The following is a 17,500-nucleotide window of genomic DNA, read 5'->3' as shown; positions in this document are numbered from 1 at the left end:
CCACCGCTGTGCCACCACAACCACATAGTTCCAACGGCTCTTTTCCCTACCACATTTCCACCTCTCTACACTAAGTCGACAAACTAAAACACATCAATCAAGATTAAATACACTTTTTAAGCTACTGTGCTTTCCCCAATACGGAGTTAAAACTATATATATGTATGTGTGTGTGTATGTGTGTGTGTGTGTGTGTGTGTGTGTGTCTGTATTCCCTTTTTTTTTACATTTTTGCTGTGCCTCTTGTATTAGAACAATGATTAAAAAGTTATCTTCCCTGTTACCTTTTTTTTTTTTCAATCTGATTAATTCTCACGAGGGAAAGAAAACGAAAAAAAAGAAAGAATGTTGGTTGTTCTACATATCCCTATGATGATGCTTTTTGATTACATATTCATCATTATCATCATATGTAATAAAATAGTTGGTATAACTGAACTATGGTGGTACTGAGATAAAGAATAACTATAATTTTCTCTTTATGATTACCGTGTTCGTAATTAATTACGCCAAAGACTTCAATACAGACCACGGAGTCATAATTCCCTACAGGGATTTGGTTTTCCGTTTTTTCTTTGGTAAAGAGAATGGGAAGAGGGAGGGAAGAGATTATGGTAAACGAGGTGAGGACATGATTAGTATAGTTCTTACATGACCAGGATGAGTTACCTTATAGCTTACACTCTGCTAGACGTTACATTCAAAGCAATTTTAGACCCTGGAGGCAATTTAAGACCCTGGAGACATCGCTCGCTCCTCAAAGAAGATAAATAGATAGGTTTCAAACCCACCCACAAGATACTGATAACAAAAGCGCTTTTGAGGTGTTAAGTTCTAACGCCATGTTTTTTGGGGGAGGCAGGCAAAGCATCTATCGACCTATCTATCGCGCTGGAAACGAAGGTGACAGACAAAGTCTTTTTAAACTTTCTTTCAGCCCCCTCCCCCAGCAAACACACACACACACACACACACACACACACACACACACACACACACACACACACACACACAGCGTCATCGTAATGAACCCTTCCTGTAAAATCACTCAGTTGGGAATCGTGTTACGTAACGAAAGATAAAAAGAAGTAAATGATTTATTCGGTAGAAAGCTTCACTTTAAACCCTTTCAAAATAATCTCTCTGATTCGCTAACTTTAAAACGCCACCAAAAGACACCGTCGCTGAAACCTGGTTATATATATACGCGTGTTAAAATTTTTTTTTGGGGGGGAGTCTCACGTAGCAGACAGTTAACAAGAGAGCAACAAATTCCCTGGCGTTTAAATGTTATTTTAAACGCTTTGGGGCTCCGCTCCGAGGTCTTTAAAGACGCCCCCCCCAAAGAGCGAGAAACGTGGAGCCCCCCCTCAAAAATCTGTACTTGATGAAGCCAGACTTTGGCTCCACTCAGCTAACTGCTGTGTGTAACCGAGAGAGAGAGAGAGAGAGAGAGAGAGAGAGAGAGAGAGAGAGAGAGAGAGAGAGAGAGAGAGAGAGACTGAAGAATGAACTTCATCAGTCATCCCACACTGCGTTTTCTGTCGTTCCTTCCTGCTCCTGATGAGCGAAGTGTCGCAGCTGATCTGTTCTCATTTGTTAGCCAGCAATTGACATGGTCGTTTAAAGCCATGCCATCATAAGCTAAGGGTTTTAAACGCCGTGGTTTTGCGGTCGTACCGTCGTGCTCAAGGGTCGTACCGTTGTGCTCAAGGGTCGTACCGTCGCGCTCAAGGGTAGCACCGTCGTGTTCAAGGGTCGTACCGTCGTGCTCAAGGGCCGTGCCGTCGTGCTCAAGGGCCGCACCGTCGTGTTGGAGGGTCGTACCGTCGTGCTCAAGGGCTGTACCGTCGTGCTCAAGGGTCGTACCGTCGTGCTCAAGGGTCGCACCGTCGTGCTCAAGGTTCGTACCGTCGTGCTCAAGGGTCGTGCCGTCGTGCTCAAGGACCGCACCGTCGTGCTCAAGGGTCGTACCGTCGTGCTCAAGGGTCGTACCGTCGTGCTCAAGGGTCGTGCCGTCGTGCTCAAGGGTCGCACCGTCGTGCTCAAGGGTCGTACCGTCGTGCTCAAGGGCCGTACCGTCGTGCTCAGGGGTCGTACCATCTAGCCATACCAATAGTCGCTCTCTGGGGCAACTTTCGTCTGAAATTTCACCGCCGAAAACCTTTTTTATTTTTTTTCGACTTCTGAAATGCAGTTAGTAAAAAGATAGTTTACGTTCTTGCTTCCCTAGAGTGACAAGACACACAGACACACACACACACACACACACACACACACATACACACACACACACACACACACACACACACACACACACACACACACACACACACACACACACACACAAACATCCGCAGGCATTTATGATATTGAGATTTAAAGTCAAATCCCATAAATTCAACTCGCGTTCGTACAAGCTGGGTAGGTTAAGGGTGGGAGAGTGAGAGGGGAGGATGGAGGGGTGTTGGGTGTTGCACGGAGAGAGAGAGAGAGAGAGAGAGAGAGAGAGAGAGAGAGAGAGAGAGAGAGAGAGAGAGAGAGAGAGAGAGACAAACGGTTTGATGATTACGAACTCGAGCGTAACAAAGGAACCACTCCCAGCTCCCTCTGTCCTACCTCAAATCCTTTTAACAAACTTTAAGAGAGAGGGAGGGAAGCGTACATTCCCCCCCACCTCCCTCCCTCCCTCAAGCCACCACCACCACCCCAGTTTTGACAGCTAGTCAATAAAGAGCCGCAGCTCCCTCCTCTATCAAGCGTAGGTAGGGAGAGAGAGAGAGAGAGAGAGAGAGAGAGAGAGAGAGAGAGAGAGAGAGAGAGAGAGAGAGAGAGAGAGAGGCAAGCCTAACCTAACGTAACCGTCGCCGGTAATGTCGGTTCGAATGCCACTTTCGAACCTGTCACTGCTATTTCTCTCTCTCTCTCTCTCTCTCTCTCTCTCTCTCTCTCTCTCTCTCTCTCTCTCTCTCTCTCTCACACTGAACCGGTATGTAGGAATCTCAAATGCCAGGCCAGAGAGAGATGTGACTTGCCTCCCTGGTCTCTTCCGGGTTTACTTTCTACGTTTGTGCTTTCAAACATATCGGATCTGCCAGATAGCTTGGTGAGACTTGGAATACGTGCTTACTCTCCGAGAAAAATTATATGATTTTAACAAGAGATCATTTTGAGTCATCTAAAGTGCAGATAATATCCAGGTAGCGAGGTGCGCAAAGATGGCGTTAATGAGCAGCTAATCATGGTATTTAATCAGAGTCACCCCTCTCTGTTTGCAGAAGTAATTTGGTAGCAAGTACTTAAAGTTAGTTAACTCGCTAAGGTGGGCAAAAGTTAGTTAACTCGCTAAGGTGAGCAAAGTGATTATGTAGTATGAACTAAAGCTACTATATCATGTCTTTTTTTTTTTATCTTCTCATCATTCGATAAGAGTTCAAACTACTGCCATATGAAAGGTATGAGAGGTAAGGCTGATGTGAGGTTTAAAGATGGTTATTAAGATGATTATTACGAAAGCTAGAACCTTCTTCCAAATTACTACAAAAGGCGAAACAGTACACCAAAGATGTCTTGATTCATTTGCTGTCTATGTGGTATGCGTTGTCTTTGATCAAACATGTAAATAAAGTTCCTCAATACCATTTTTCAATAGGATTCGTCTTGCTTGGGTCACTGTCTCCATTATCCACGAAGAATGTCTAACATGTGGAAAAAAGTAAATCAAATAATGTTTCCAGATACGCTGCTGAAAAAAATCAAATAATGATTAATCCAGATTACATTGCAGCAAAAGAATCGAATAAGCCATTATTAACCCCGATGCACTGTGGGAAAATGTAACACGCATTGATATTCCGTCATACACTGCAGACAATAATAATAGATTATATCAATGATAACCCATGTACGGCTAAAAAGTATTCATTTTTGTTATGATTAATCCATTACGTACTGCAGAATAAAGTAAGATATGCAATGACTAATCCCAGATAAATTTCAAAATCAAATAATGATATTTGATACACTGCAGAGACGAGCAAACAACAACAACAACAAAAAAAATGAAATGAGAAAGCTGTATTTGTCAACAATATTAGCATCGTCTGTATATAACTATCAAGGCATCTGTATTTCGCAGTTTAATCAGTATTTTGATATTGTGATACGCTACTTTTAGAAATCGTGTAGATAATAGCATTTTGTTATTTCCTTCACTAACAGTTTTGTATAATAAAGAAAATACAGCAGACCAACAAGAGACTTATAATGATTGTCATGAGACGAGTTTTCAACGAACAGCAACGTGTTTTGTACACCTAACCTAACCTAGCCTAGCCTGTATTTTCTACTATTAGCAACAATTTTGTACCCAAACCTATTCTAAACTAGCCAATATTTTAGACTATTAACAACGAGTTTTGTATTCCTAACCTAACCTAGCCAAGCCGGTGTTTTAGACTATTAGCAACGATTTTGTATCCCTATCCTATCCTAACTATTAGCAACGATTTTGTATCCCTATCCTATCCTAACTATTAGCAACGATTTTGTATCCCTATCCTATCCTAACTATTAGCAACGATTTTGTATCCCTATCCTATCCTAACCTAACCAGTATTTTAGACTTAACAATGAGTATTGTATCCCTAGCCTAGCTGATATTTTAGGCCATTACCAACGAGTTTTGTAACCCTAACCTAACCTATCCTAACCTAGCCAGTATTTTAGCCTATTAGCAGCGATTTGGTACCACCTAATTTAACCTAGAAAATAGTTTTCAGTATTAGCAATAAGTTTTGCAACCTGACCACCCTAACCCAGCACGTATTTTCCACTGTCAGCAATGAGTTTTGTACCCGTAACCTAACCTGCTCAACCTAACAAGTATTTTTGCCTATCAGCAGCGATTTTGTACCCTACCCTACCCCAACATGGCGTAGAAGTATGCAAAAACAGCAAAATACCCAGAGCGAATCGGCTCCATTGTGGAGAATATTCCAATCCGTCAACTAAAATGTCCAGAGCTGTGACATCAGCCTCGATAATACGGGGAAACGAGTGATGGACAGCTCGTACGAGGGGAAGAAAGGCTGACAAGAAAATATTTTCCCAACGGAAAATGTTGCCCCAGCGTTGCAACAGCCAATAGGTCGTTGTACCCAAGTGTCGTACCGTCGCGTTAGAACAACCTTCGTATCTGGTTCATAGCTAATAGCCTCCTGTAGAACAGTGTTCTTATGCATTTCTTAATGTAAAGCAATTTCCCCTTCCAGTAACTACTTGTTCCGGGCCATTATCAAGCCTAACCCACACCTTTCTCCAGACTCCTTGTTGATCTTGAATACTTAATAAGACCTTTGCAGTTGTTGGCCAGCTGGTTATATGGGCGCTTTAGGCCTACCGAATGGTTAAGTCGTAAGGCTGTTAACGTCAGGGTTTAACATCAGTCGAAAACTCTTGAACTTCTTCTAGTTTTCAAGTTTAATACAAGAACATACACGTTCGCTTCATGTTATGGCACCTGAAGGATGTGTGTAAAGATTCTCCATGGCAAGGCTAGCAAGATCTCTTGTCAATGACATCTACTTCTCGGGATGCCCATAGTGGCATAGGTCTGGTGTGTGTATCTGTTAGACTAAGGCCGCTTTTAAGTGGACATGTTTTGAGTTAAAGATGTCGGGGTTTCACATTTATGGTTGTATTGTGTACTTTGTGGTATGCATATCAGTATGGGGTATACTAGATTCCTTTTTTCTTTAAGGAAAAGTGACTATCATGCATAAAATGCTGAATTCATGAAATGGTTTACAGTTAAAAGAATAAAAGTAGACCTGTCTAGCCCACAAAGGTGATATAGCCGTATATAAACTAAAATGAAATGCGCCATTTCATTCGATACGTCAAATCATGTTATCATTGGTACTGAAATTTATTACCGTTGCTTCTTGAACATAACAGTCCAGTGACAATTATTGAAGAAGGGTAATTGTGAACTGTTCACTGCATAACCTTCCAGAATGAGCAATTAGACAAGGCGGCGGTATCGCAATTTCCTGAAACATTCTATCAGAAAGTGGTATATGGCAATGTACGAGTCTTCCCCCCCCTTCCCCACCAACCTTTCTGCTTCTATTTTTTTCGAGTTAGAACGCAATTTTGTGAGATAGTAACCTAATTGATAAATGCTACAACAGTTTTTCACTCGAACATTGTAAGGATAGATTATTTTTCTAGTTTTTTTTTTTTTTGGTATGTTTTCAAACGAAATAATGTGCCATTTCTGGTTATGGCTCAAGAGCATTTAGGAATAATTTGCGGAGGAGAAACCCGACGTCAAAATGAACAGGCCTATACATTAGTTATTTTTAGCTGATGTAGTATCAAATATAATATATGAAGTACATTGTAGGAGTTTATTAAAACTTTATGCAACGTTTAAGTCATATATTTCGTACGTAATACAAATGGCTTCCATATTCAGCGCCTCGATGGACGATGACGTAAGGCGGGAAAAGTAATGTCAAACGAGCAACTGCACCTTTTTGTGAACGCTTATTGAGGTGATGATTATTCCGGTGCGACAGACACTTTTCGTATTCTGCTATAAGTAAATCACTTATGGTGAGCCATCTGTAGCCTATTCTACACTTAGAAGTAAGTGTTATCTGATTGTGTTGCTCTATTATCTCATATCTTTTTTTTTTGCCAACCCAATGACACTTATGTATGCGCCTTGCTTCCACTCCCCAACACAACCTTGAATATGTAGTTGTCTGGGCTAGATTAAATAAATTACAATTAATTGGGTTGGTTTGGTTAAGTAAGGATGCCCCTGACATACAACTACACCACATTATGTACGGACATTCCTTGAAATACTCTCCGCCAACGGGAATTTCGCCGGTGATTTTGACGATTTCAGATTATGTCCATTAAAATGTATTTTTTCCCCTCTCTGTATAATAACTACTAAATATATGTAGCAATTATTTGTGCCTGAACTGCCCTAGTCCAGCTTGGAGAAGTTAAGGTAGGTAATATTGTCCTGTAACTGCTCGTAGAGCTAGACTATGTAATATGGCCCTGGTCTGCTTATATGTTATGTAATATAACCATGGATTCTCTTATAGGATATGTACTATGGTCATGGATCCTCTTATAGGCTGGAATATGGCCCTGGATCTACTTATATAGTGTAAGCGTAACGTTATTTTGCCCATTCGATGCGTCAAAATAAGGTGTTGTACTCTTCAGCTTAGACTACAGTAGGAGGTTGTATTTATCAGCTTAGACTACAATAGGTTGTATTTGTTAGCTTAGACTACAGAGGGGGAGGTTGTACTCGGTTGCTTAGACTAGAAAAGGAGGTTGTATTCGTCTGCTTATACTACAGAAGGAGGTTGTGTTCGTCGACTAGAAAAGTTGTATTAGTCAGCTTAAACTCCAAAAGGAGGTTGTGTTCTCCAGCTTAAACGCAGTAATCGACTTTGTGTTCATCAGCTTAAATGTTGAAAACAAGGTTGTCTTCATCAGCTTAGATGAAGAAAAATAATGTTTGTCTTTAGCTTAAACGAGCAAAGAGAAAGTTGTATTTATCACCTTAAGCGCTGAAAACGAGATTATAACCGTCATTTTACACCCTCCTATATTTTTTTTCCATCTTAAAACGTTTATAGAAATAACGCCTCACTTTCTTCTTCCAGTAAGTTAAATTTACTTATTCATTCTGGGAAGTGCGAACGCTGGTGGATGTTTACACGAAATTCTGTATTATTCAGAATGTTTCCCATTTGAAACAAAGCGGTATATACTTAATTATTTTTTCTATCTTATTATGTTATCAGAGCCGCTATAGGCAATTGAATGCCTTAATCAAAGCCATGTTATTATTATTATATATATATATATATATATATATATATATATATATATATATATATATATATATATATATATATATATATATATATGACTCTTAGGTTATAATGATTTGATTTCTTAACCTGACCCATAAAAATCACATCAAATACCAGTTCGTTATTGTTATAAGGAAGTGCTCAAGGATCGAACCGTCGAAAGCGTGGGTTGAACACGTATCTCAGAACGGATGAGACATTTGGTACAGTACTCGTGCTTCGAATGAATCTCCCGAAGCACTAGTTCTCAATCTGGAATCGAAGCCTAGGTTTAGAAGTCAGAAATAAATTAATCTCTATTCCTTCGTCGGTGTCTGTCTTTACCAGTCTGTGTCTCTTTTTTCTCTCCCTACGAACGTAGAGAAACAGTCTACAGAATCATAGAATTCCGCTCAAGGCTGTTTCACTGTTGTGTGGACAAACTGCTGACTGAATACGTTACGCCCCCACAACTTTACAAAAGCGAAAAATAACGAAATGAAGTAATTCATGGAATTTCCGCTTGGGGAAACGACGCATCATTGCATGTTCCAACCGCTGAACAAAATTGTAAATTTTTTAGCTGGAACATCGAGATTTCTGTTTGGATACTTCGTTTTGCCTCGGCGAATTAGGTCCAAAATATATTATCATCTTAACCAAATATTAGAAATAAAACATTTCGCATAAATTATTTGTGAAGATTATTGTAAAAATGTAAGTTACTTAAGGAATAAATCTGACAATGAAATATAGCAAATATGATTCATTGTAACAACCAATTCCATCGTTTTCGTATTGTTCTTAAGCCAGGATATTCCATTTTCCTTAACGAATGCTAACAGCTGTACAGAAATCGCTGTACCGTTTTATTGCGGTCAAATCAACCTAATTGCCCCTTGGATATGGTACTGTGGGGCAGACTGAATTATAAAACTACCATCTACATTTGTGTGAGCAATCTTTCAAGACGAAAGAAGTGCTGCAAATTAGCATAATTCGAACATTTTTCGCTACTCCTGAATCCTGATTCAGTGTCTTATTAGCAAAGATTTTTTTTATGAAATATTAAAAACCTGAATCATCTCTACCGGACTCTGCCTGCATTAGGGTTGACACGGCGAGTTAAAAGTTATCTTTGGTGAGGCTGTTGTCATCACCAGGGGATGAAAGAGTGTTGCATTAGAACTCACTTCAAACAAACCCATCCTGTTCCCTGGTGCTGAGCGTAGCGCAGCCTTGGAGCTGCAAAAAACCACCATCCGGTAATGCTTGTTTGCTAATGGCGTCTTAGCTACGTCTTCTTCCTTGTATATCAACTTGACTGTTCTTCGTCTTCTATCTCACTCTTGAATCTCCCCTGACGATGTGATCATTACACGAAAATGCACCTGTGAACTTATCGTGTTTCATTTTTCTGTGGTTTTCTGCATATATTAGATCACGCGCACCATTGTGCGCTATATATATATATATATATATATATATATATATATATATATATATATATATATATATATATAGCTACGTGTCTTCGTTGTATGTCAACTGACTGTTATATTTCTCTCTTGTGTCTCCCCTGATGATGTGATTATTACACGAAAGTGCACCTGGAAACTTATCGTGTTTCATTTTCCCCCGTGGACTCATAGGAATATATATATATATATATATATATATATATATATATATATATATATATATATATATATATATATATATATATACACACAATGTATATAATCCTGGAAAAATACGGTGAATGTAGATCAGTATTACTTATAATGAAACCATTGGAATTTGAAAATCGTCCTCTGCTACACTTTATATATTTGAATGAAATATTCACGTAAAAGACCAGCGTATGTCTGTTTGTTCGATATAAGCTGGGGCTTTTTGGTGGAGGGGGGGAGGGGGGGTTGGCCAGAAAGTGCATTTCTACCAGAGTCCAACCTGCCATGATTGCTGCTACCACCACCACCACCACTACCACCACTCTACCAGCTACCACTGCCTACCACACTACCACTGCCTACCACACTACCACCAGAGACCAATACCACTTACCACACTACCACGATACCACTACTGTCAGCCACACTCACATACACCACCACAATCTACCTGCAACCACACTATACCTCGTCTACCACAACTACCAGCCACACTACCACAACTACCACCGCACTCAGCGTTACCATCCTACTTTCTAATCAATTGATTAGAATTTAGCAGTGACTTGAGGGTTATACAGAACAGTTAAAAGCTTATAGTAGTCAGCTCCAATCGTTAATTTTACTGACATTTGTCCTCGTTACCAGTACACAATTAGGGGTTCACAATCACTCAACACAATCAGGGGTTGTCACAATCCCTGTACTCAATTAGGGGTTCACAATCACTCAACACAATCAGGGTTGGTCACAATCCCTGTGCTCATTAGGGGTTCACAATCACTCAACACAGTCAGGGGTGGTCACAATCCCTGTACTCAATTAGGGGTTCACAATCACTCAACACAATCAGGGGTGGTCACAATCCCTGTGCTCATTAGGGGTTCACAATCACTCAACACAATCTGGGGTCCACAGTCTACACACAATCAAGGGGTCACAATCACTGTTCACAGTCAGTGTGCACAATTAGAGGTCACAATCATTGTCCACAAAGGTCACAGTCACATTTCACAATCCGAGGTCACAGTCACTGTTTCCCATCATAGGTCACAATCACTGTACCTCGGTAGGATGTCACATTCTGGAGAGAGAGGTCAAAGTCACTGTTCACAGTCAGAGGTCTTTGGCTCATACCTAGGGTTCAACAGAAAACGGGAGGACTTCCCATTTAACGTGATGTTGACATTCCTGCTACACACACACACACACACACACACACACACACACACACAGACAAGCGCGCGCGCTTTTTCTCACGACGAAAGTCACTGTTAATTCCTACAGAAGTCAATTCGAATCAACAAGGCAGCAGAATATATGACAAAAATGGAGCTTACTGAGGTAGGAATTGTAACCCTTAGCCGCCTGCTTAGGAAGCCTTCGTCTCTCTCTCTCTCTCTCTCTCTCTCTCTCTCTCTCTCTCTCTCTCTCTCTCTCTCTCTCTCTCTGTCCCACCGTGGCCAGAAGGAGACACAGATCATTTCACGAAATGATCGCAAAACAGAGACTCTCCCTCCTTGTACCCTAAGATGAATTAGTGGTCAAACCTTCTCCCTCTCTCTGTTTTCCTTCCTCCTTGTCGTCCTCCCTCTTTCTCCTCTTCGCCGTTCCTCTCCATCCCTGTTTTAAAGCGCCGTTGTCACCCGCTTTCTAATTTTCTACGTCCAACAGCCTTGCTATCATCCTAATTCTTGTTCTTACTTTCATACCGTTTTCCTATTTTTTTTATATTCTTTGATTTCTCTATCTATCCATCCATGTGTTACATATTCTACCTTTCCATGTCCCTGTTCCATTGCCCTATTTGCTAGTTTTTATACTTCACTGTCTACCGTCCACATTCCTCTACTTCCCTATTCCTCGTGTCAACCACCTCCCTAGTCTACTTACATCTTCCCCATTCCTTATTTCATTTATGTCCACTCCCTTCTACCTCCCTGTTCCATCTCCGTCCACGTCGTTTTGTCTTCCTGTTCCACCTGCGTCCTTCCACGAGGCATCCCTGGCCCACGAGAGAGGTTCATTAATGTTGGCATTTGTTACTGCGATCGCCAAAGTCAGATGTTCGGTCAGTTTCCGGAATTAAGTGGTGGTGTTGGTGGGGACTGGACAAAGGCTGGTCACCTGCTGGGAGGCTTCTGGCGTCTCCAGCAGCCATTTAGGAGGACTGGATTGTTCCCAGCAGCCAGTGAGGAGGTCTTCGATGTATCTAGCAGCCAATCAGGACTTCGATATGTCTCAAGCTGCCTGTGAGGAAGACCTCGTTGTATCTAGTAGGCAATGAGGAATTCGATATATCTCCAGCAGCTAGTGAGGAGGACTTCGATGTCTCCAGTAGCAAGTGAGGAGGACTTCGATGTCTCCAGTAGCAAGTGAGGGGGACTTCGATGTCTCCAGTAGCAAGTGAGGAGGACTTCGATGTCTCCAGTAGCAAGTGAGGAGGACTTCGATGTTTCCAGCAGCAAGTCAGGAGGACTTCGATGTCTCCAGCAGCAGGTGAGGAGGACTTCGATGTCCCCAGACTTCGATGTCCCCAGCAGCAAGTGAGGAGGACTTCTTATGTCTACAGCACCCGGGAGAACTTCGATCTTTCCAACGGCAAGGAAGACTTCGATGTTACAGCAGCCAAGAGAACTTCGATGTTCTAGCTGCCAGGAGAGCTTCGATGCTCCCAGAAGCCAGTTAGGAGAACTTCGATGTCTCCCTAAGCCAGTGAGGTGGATTTCGATGCCCCCAGCAGCCAGTGTTTATTATCTAAGCGATGATGATCTTAGTTAATATTTGGAGGCATTTCATATCGTGTCTCCACCTGTATAGATTAGGAATTAGGATACTAATACTCGTCATATACCATCAGGTCTTCTGTTATCTGGCCTTTTCATGTGCTCCCACGTACCTATCTCCCATCACTGCCGAATCTTACATCTTTAGCCTCGAAAACTGAAAGCAATTTAACATTCCCAGTCACCTGCACAAGTTTAGCCATGACTTTCTGAACTTGGTTAGATTAAGCCTGAGCAGCTTGAGCTGACTAGTGAGGTGCCTGCAGCTTAAAGCTGACCAGTGCACACACGTCCACCTGACTTCATCAACCAGGCAGCCTATTCAAGGCGTGGCTGGTTGATAGTCTACTCAAGATATACCTGGTTGATAGCCTAGTCAAGTCATAGCTGCATGAACAGCCAGTACGTCAGCGGTGGAATTGCTGTTAGTAATCTACTTAAGTTTCCCATTCATTCCCTCCGTCCGTCTTCTGTTTCTCTCTTCGTTCCTTGTGTGATGCAGATGCAACCGCTTCACGCGTGGGTATCTCCCTCTTCATACACGATTCACTCCCTCTTCAAACACGATTACCTCCTACATGTAAGATGTAAACCCTCCCCATACTCGAGATCCCTCCCTCTATATAATCGAGATCTTTTTTCCCTCTGCGTGTACGAGATCCCTCCATCTTTATGACCCAGATCCTTCCATCTCGTGTATGGACGTTATTCTCCATCCAGCTAGTGAGCTAGATGGAAGGTCCTTGGCCTCGCTAATAAGATTCCCATCCATCTTGAAACTCCAGGACATCATACGATGCCTTTAGCAGCGAGGGAGCGGGGGGTCTGCGTTAAGCGCTTCTCCCTTCAGGGCCAAAGACCCCGCCCCCCCCCCTGTTGTGTCCAGGGGGGTCTTTTTCCATCACGTCCTTGCGATGCTGGGGAGGGAGAGCCACCAGACCAGAGCCACCTCCCTCCTCCCCTCTCCGTCAGCACAGACCCTCGTCACAATGCACCTCTGACCCCCCGCCCCCGAAACAAGGCAATTCAGCCGTTGGAGAGACTGATGATATCAGTTATTCAGGACACGACCCGTGCACCCCCTCCCTCCTCTCTCTCTCTCTCTCTCTCTCTCTCTCTCTCTCTCTCTCTCTCTCTCTCTCTCTCTCTCTCTCTCTCTCTCTCTCTCTCTTACACACAAACTTTGCGGGGTAGTTAGTCGCCCGTTTGTTTGCCCCAACTTTCTTCAGCTGTTATATCTTGTCCTCCCCACAAAATTCTCTTACTGTTCAGGGTACCTTAGATGAAATTACCGTCGTTTATAGATAATTTCTCGTATCATATATATATATATATATATATATATATATATATATATATATATATATATATATATATATATATATATATATATATTATCCCTGGGGATAGGGGATTAAGAATACTTCCCACGTATTCCCTGCGTGTCGTAGAAGGCGACTAAAAGGGGAGGGAGCGGGGGGCTGGAAATCCTCCCCTCTCGTTTTTTTTTAATTTTCCAAAAGAAGGAACAGAGAATTGGGCCAGTCAAAGGCCCAGTCCTCTGTTCTTAATGCTACCTCGCTAACGCGGGAAATGGCGAATAGTTTAAAAGAAAGAAAATATATATATATATATATATATATGTATATATATATATATATATATATATATATATATATATATATATATATATATATCCCTGGGGATAGGGGAGAAAGAATACTTCCCACGTATTCCCTGCGTGTTGTAGAAGGCGACTAAAAGGGAAGGGAGCGGGGGGCTGGAAATCCTCCCCTCTCTTTTTCTCTTTTCTTTTTTTTTTCAAAGGAAGGAACAGAGAAGGGGGCTGGATGAGGATGTTTCCTCAGAGGCCCAGTCCTCTGTTCTTAACGCTACCTCGCTGATGCGGGAAATGGCGAATAGTATGAAAGAAAAAGATATATATATATATATATATATATATATATATATATATATATATATATATATATATATATATATATATATATATTGTTGCAAGAGGTCTTAGTGGTGTGGCGTGATCTAGTATATGTATATGACCACGAGGAAAATGGTCGTATATATATATATATATATATATATATATATATATATATATATATATATATATATATATATATATATATGTATCAGAGGAACAGTAGTCACAACAGCGTTGTTATGTTGTGAGGATCTCTTATTGTACTCGCTGCAGTGCTAAACTTTTAAGTGAGAGCGGAGCTGGATCCTGTCACGCTGCAGAAATCATTATGATTCGTCATAGATTGACGATTTCCATCGGTAAATTCCAGCTTTGATGCTGGCCCTACGTGGCCCCGCTGATCTGTCTATCTTGACAAAGAACGACAGCGAAGAGTTATGCTTTTGTAGCCGAATGAAACATCACAAAACAAAAAGAAAGGAATTAATTCACAGACGTATATGAGTAGGCAAATTATTTGACCCCGTAGATTTCTCTGTAGTAAACCATGATTGACGTTTAGTGTATATATATATATATATATATATATATATATATATATATATATATATATATATATATATATATATATATATTCCACGAAGCATTTTAAGACCGAAACGAGAGTTGTTGATCATTATTTAAAGATAGTAACATCACTGATACTACACATTTGAGGAAAGGAAGATCGGTGGACGAATACGTGGTAGAAATGTAGAATTTGAGTCGGTTGTTTCATGTTGTTCGACACAGGTTTTGTGGTGGGTCTACCCCTGTTGTTAACCATAACATGACACAGGTTATGAGGTGGGTCTTACCCCAGTTGTTCTCCATAACATGACACAGGTTATGGCTGGGTCTTACCCCAGTTGTTCACCATAACATGACACAGTTTATGGCTTGGTTTTACCCCAGTTGTTCACCGACATGAGGAACATACAAAACACCTTTAAAAACGCAGGCACAGGTGCTAATCTACCCAGACCCTGCTCTGAACATGGGAGGCTTCCTGCCTTACAACCAACGATTATAATCCGTAAAGATATACGCAAAGAAAACGTGGATAAACATAATGTGAATTATTACGACGATCGTATGATACGAACGACTGAGAATGTATACTTCCGTAGACGATCGTGTTAGCCAGACGTGGGGTTGGTTGATCTGGTCTGGGCAAGGCTTCTCACCAGTGTGTGTGGCGGGGTCGTTAGCACACGAGCTGGCAGGCAAGGGACGGTGTCTCAAGCCTTGGCTCTCCCATGATGCCGACTCGTTAGCATCACATGGTCCCGTCCTCCGAGGCCCTCTTCTCCGGGAGGGGACAAGCGCGATGTGTCAATTTACACTGAAATATTGTTTCAATATGTCACTAACGACGGGGCTTGGGTCTATGATGGACTCGGTGCTGTGGGGGTGTCGCTCGTAATGGAATTTGTAATTATTTTGTTTCTAATGCATCCACGTACTTGGGTGGTAGTGTTTATATGTTTACTCTCTCTCTCTCTCTCTCTCTCTCTCTCTCTCTCTCTCTCTCTCTCTCTCTCTCTCTCTCTCTCTCTCTCTCTCTCTCTCTCACACTCATCCTGTCACCATCTGTATAGATTAGGACTATAGGATACTATTACTGTCCTCCAGCAGGTAAATAACCTCGTGATGGACCATCAGGTCTTCTGTTATCTGTCCTTCCCATGTCCTGTCCTCCAGCAGATAACCTGGTCATAGACCATCAGGTCTTCTGTCATGTGGCGCTCCCATGTACTGGCCTCCAGCAGATAACTTCGTCATAGACCATCAGATCTCCTGTTATCTGTCCTTCCCTTGTACTCCCATGTATACTGTCTCCTTCTTCTTCTTCTTCTTCTTCTTCTTCTTCTTCTTCTTCTTCTTCTTCTCGCCAGTCTACCACAGGCAGCGCCAGCCAGTGGCCCTTGGGAAGAACCATCACCATCCAGAGATCTCTAACCTCCTCATAACCTTAACTTGAGGTCACCGTAGCTTGTCCCTCAACCCCGCCTCTATGTGTCTTTGACCTAACCCTCGCCAGTTGACCTTCCGGGAACTGGCTTCACCTAGGCGCCCGGCGCGTTCCCACCGAACAGTTAATAGACCCATCACGGGCCTGGAATATCTGGAACGTCCACATTCCTTATTCCAGGAAGGAGGTTCTCTCTGGTCGTTTCATCCTCCGTGGTGACTCATGAAGGATTCAAAATTGTGTTCAAGAAAGACTTGAATTAAAGTCTGAGGTTCTATTTTTTCTTTTTCTTTTTTCAAGAAATAGGAAATTTGTCCGTAAATTCCTATGGGAGTTTAGCCAACTTTGTGAACAATGTTTGTGTGTTACGAGGAGAGAGTGTTACACTCGTTTGTGTGTTACGGGGAGAGTGTGTTACACTAGTTTGTGTGTTACGGGGAGAGAGTGTTACATTCATTTGTGAGTTACGGGGAGAGAGTTTGGCATTAGTTTGTGTGTTACGGGGAGAGAGTGTTACACTAGTCTGTGTGTTACAGGGAGAGAGTTTTACACTCGTGTTGCCCCGTCTCTTAACTTTGCACATGTATGTACTGTGTATTTATTCCTATATACGTACACACACACACACACACACACACACACACACACACTGCCTTGAAAGGCTTTCTCACTGAACGGGCACTGCCCTTGAAGGGTTGCGTCACCGGACAATCACTGACCTAATGGTAGGCTTTCGGTCAACCACCGTTACCCAGAACTAACTACAGTCAACCATCGAATGAAGGCTATTCGGAAATATCTAAAGTATACTTCCCAGAAGCACTGCATCGCCGTACGGGCCATTATCCACTCTGCAGTGCCAGCAAGTGACCTTTCTCTGCACTCTAAATGTCACCGAACGATTGTCACAGTGGCACTATAATTTCACCAATTATCTCATGGGGTAATCTGTGTCCTCGGCCAATCATTATAGGGGATCATTAACCCAGGATATGTGCCTTTTAAAACCATCCATTAACTTCGTTGCTGGCGATGGCTCGTTACTGCCTCAAACCTATCGTTCCGTTGAATGGTCATTAGTCCCTCACAGCTGTGTGAGTGAGGGATTACGACCCTTATTTCTATCCCTGGGGGAGGGGGGGTGGATAATTGATACTCCCCACCCGTATCTCCGGCGTGTCCTGGAAGGC

The 17,500-nt window shown here is 42.1% G+C and overlaps 1 protein-coding gene across 3 annotated transcripts in view; it reads left to right on the top strand.

Moving 5' to 3' along the window:
- FMRFa (FMRFamide propeptide) overlaps window positions 1–17,500 on the top strand; it is a 198,941-nt gene that overhangs the window by 15,174 nt on the left and 166,267 nt on the right. Inside the window, exon 1 of one of the 3 annotated variants that reach the window (XM_071677880.1) lies at window positions 6,555–6,654. The exons of the other annotated variants lie outside the window; for them this stretch is intronic. The gene's annotated coding sequence lies outside the window, so the exon portion shown is untranslated. Of the gene's footprint in view, window positions 1–6,554; window positions 6,655–17,500 lie in introns of those variants that run through there. 3 annotated transcript variants of the gene reach the window in all.

This window comes from Panulirus ornatus, chromosome 26 (assembly GCF_036320965.1).
Source record: "Panulirus ornatus isolate Po-2019 chromosome 26, ASM3632096v1, whole genome shotgun sequence".
Lineage (NCBI taxonomy): Eukaryota > Metazoa > Arthropoda > Malacostraca > Decapoda > Palinuridae > Panulirus > Panulirus ornatus.
The sequence above is the reverse complement of the archived record's forward strand: the minus strand, read 5'-3'. Positions and strand labels throughout refer to the sequence as shown.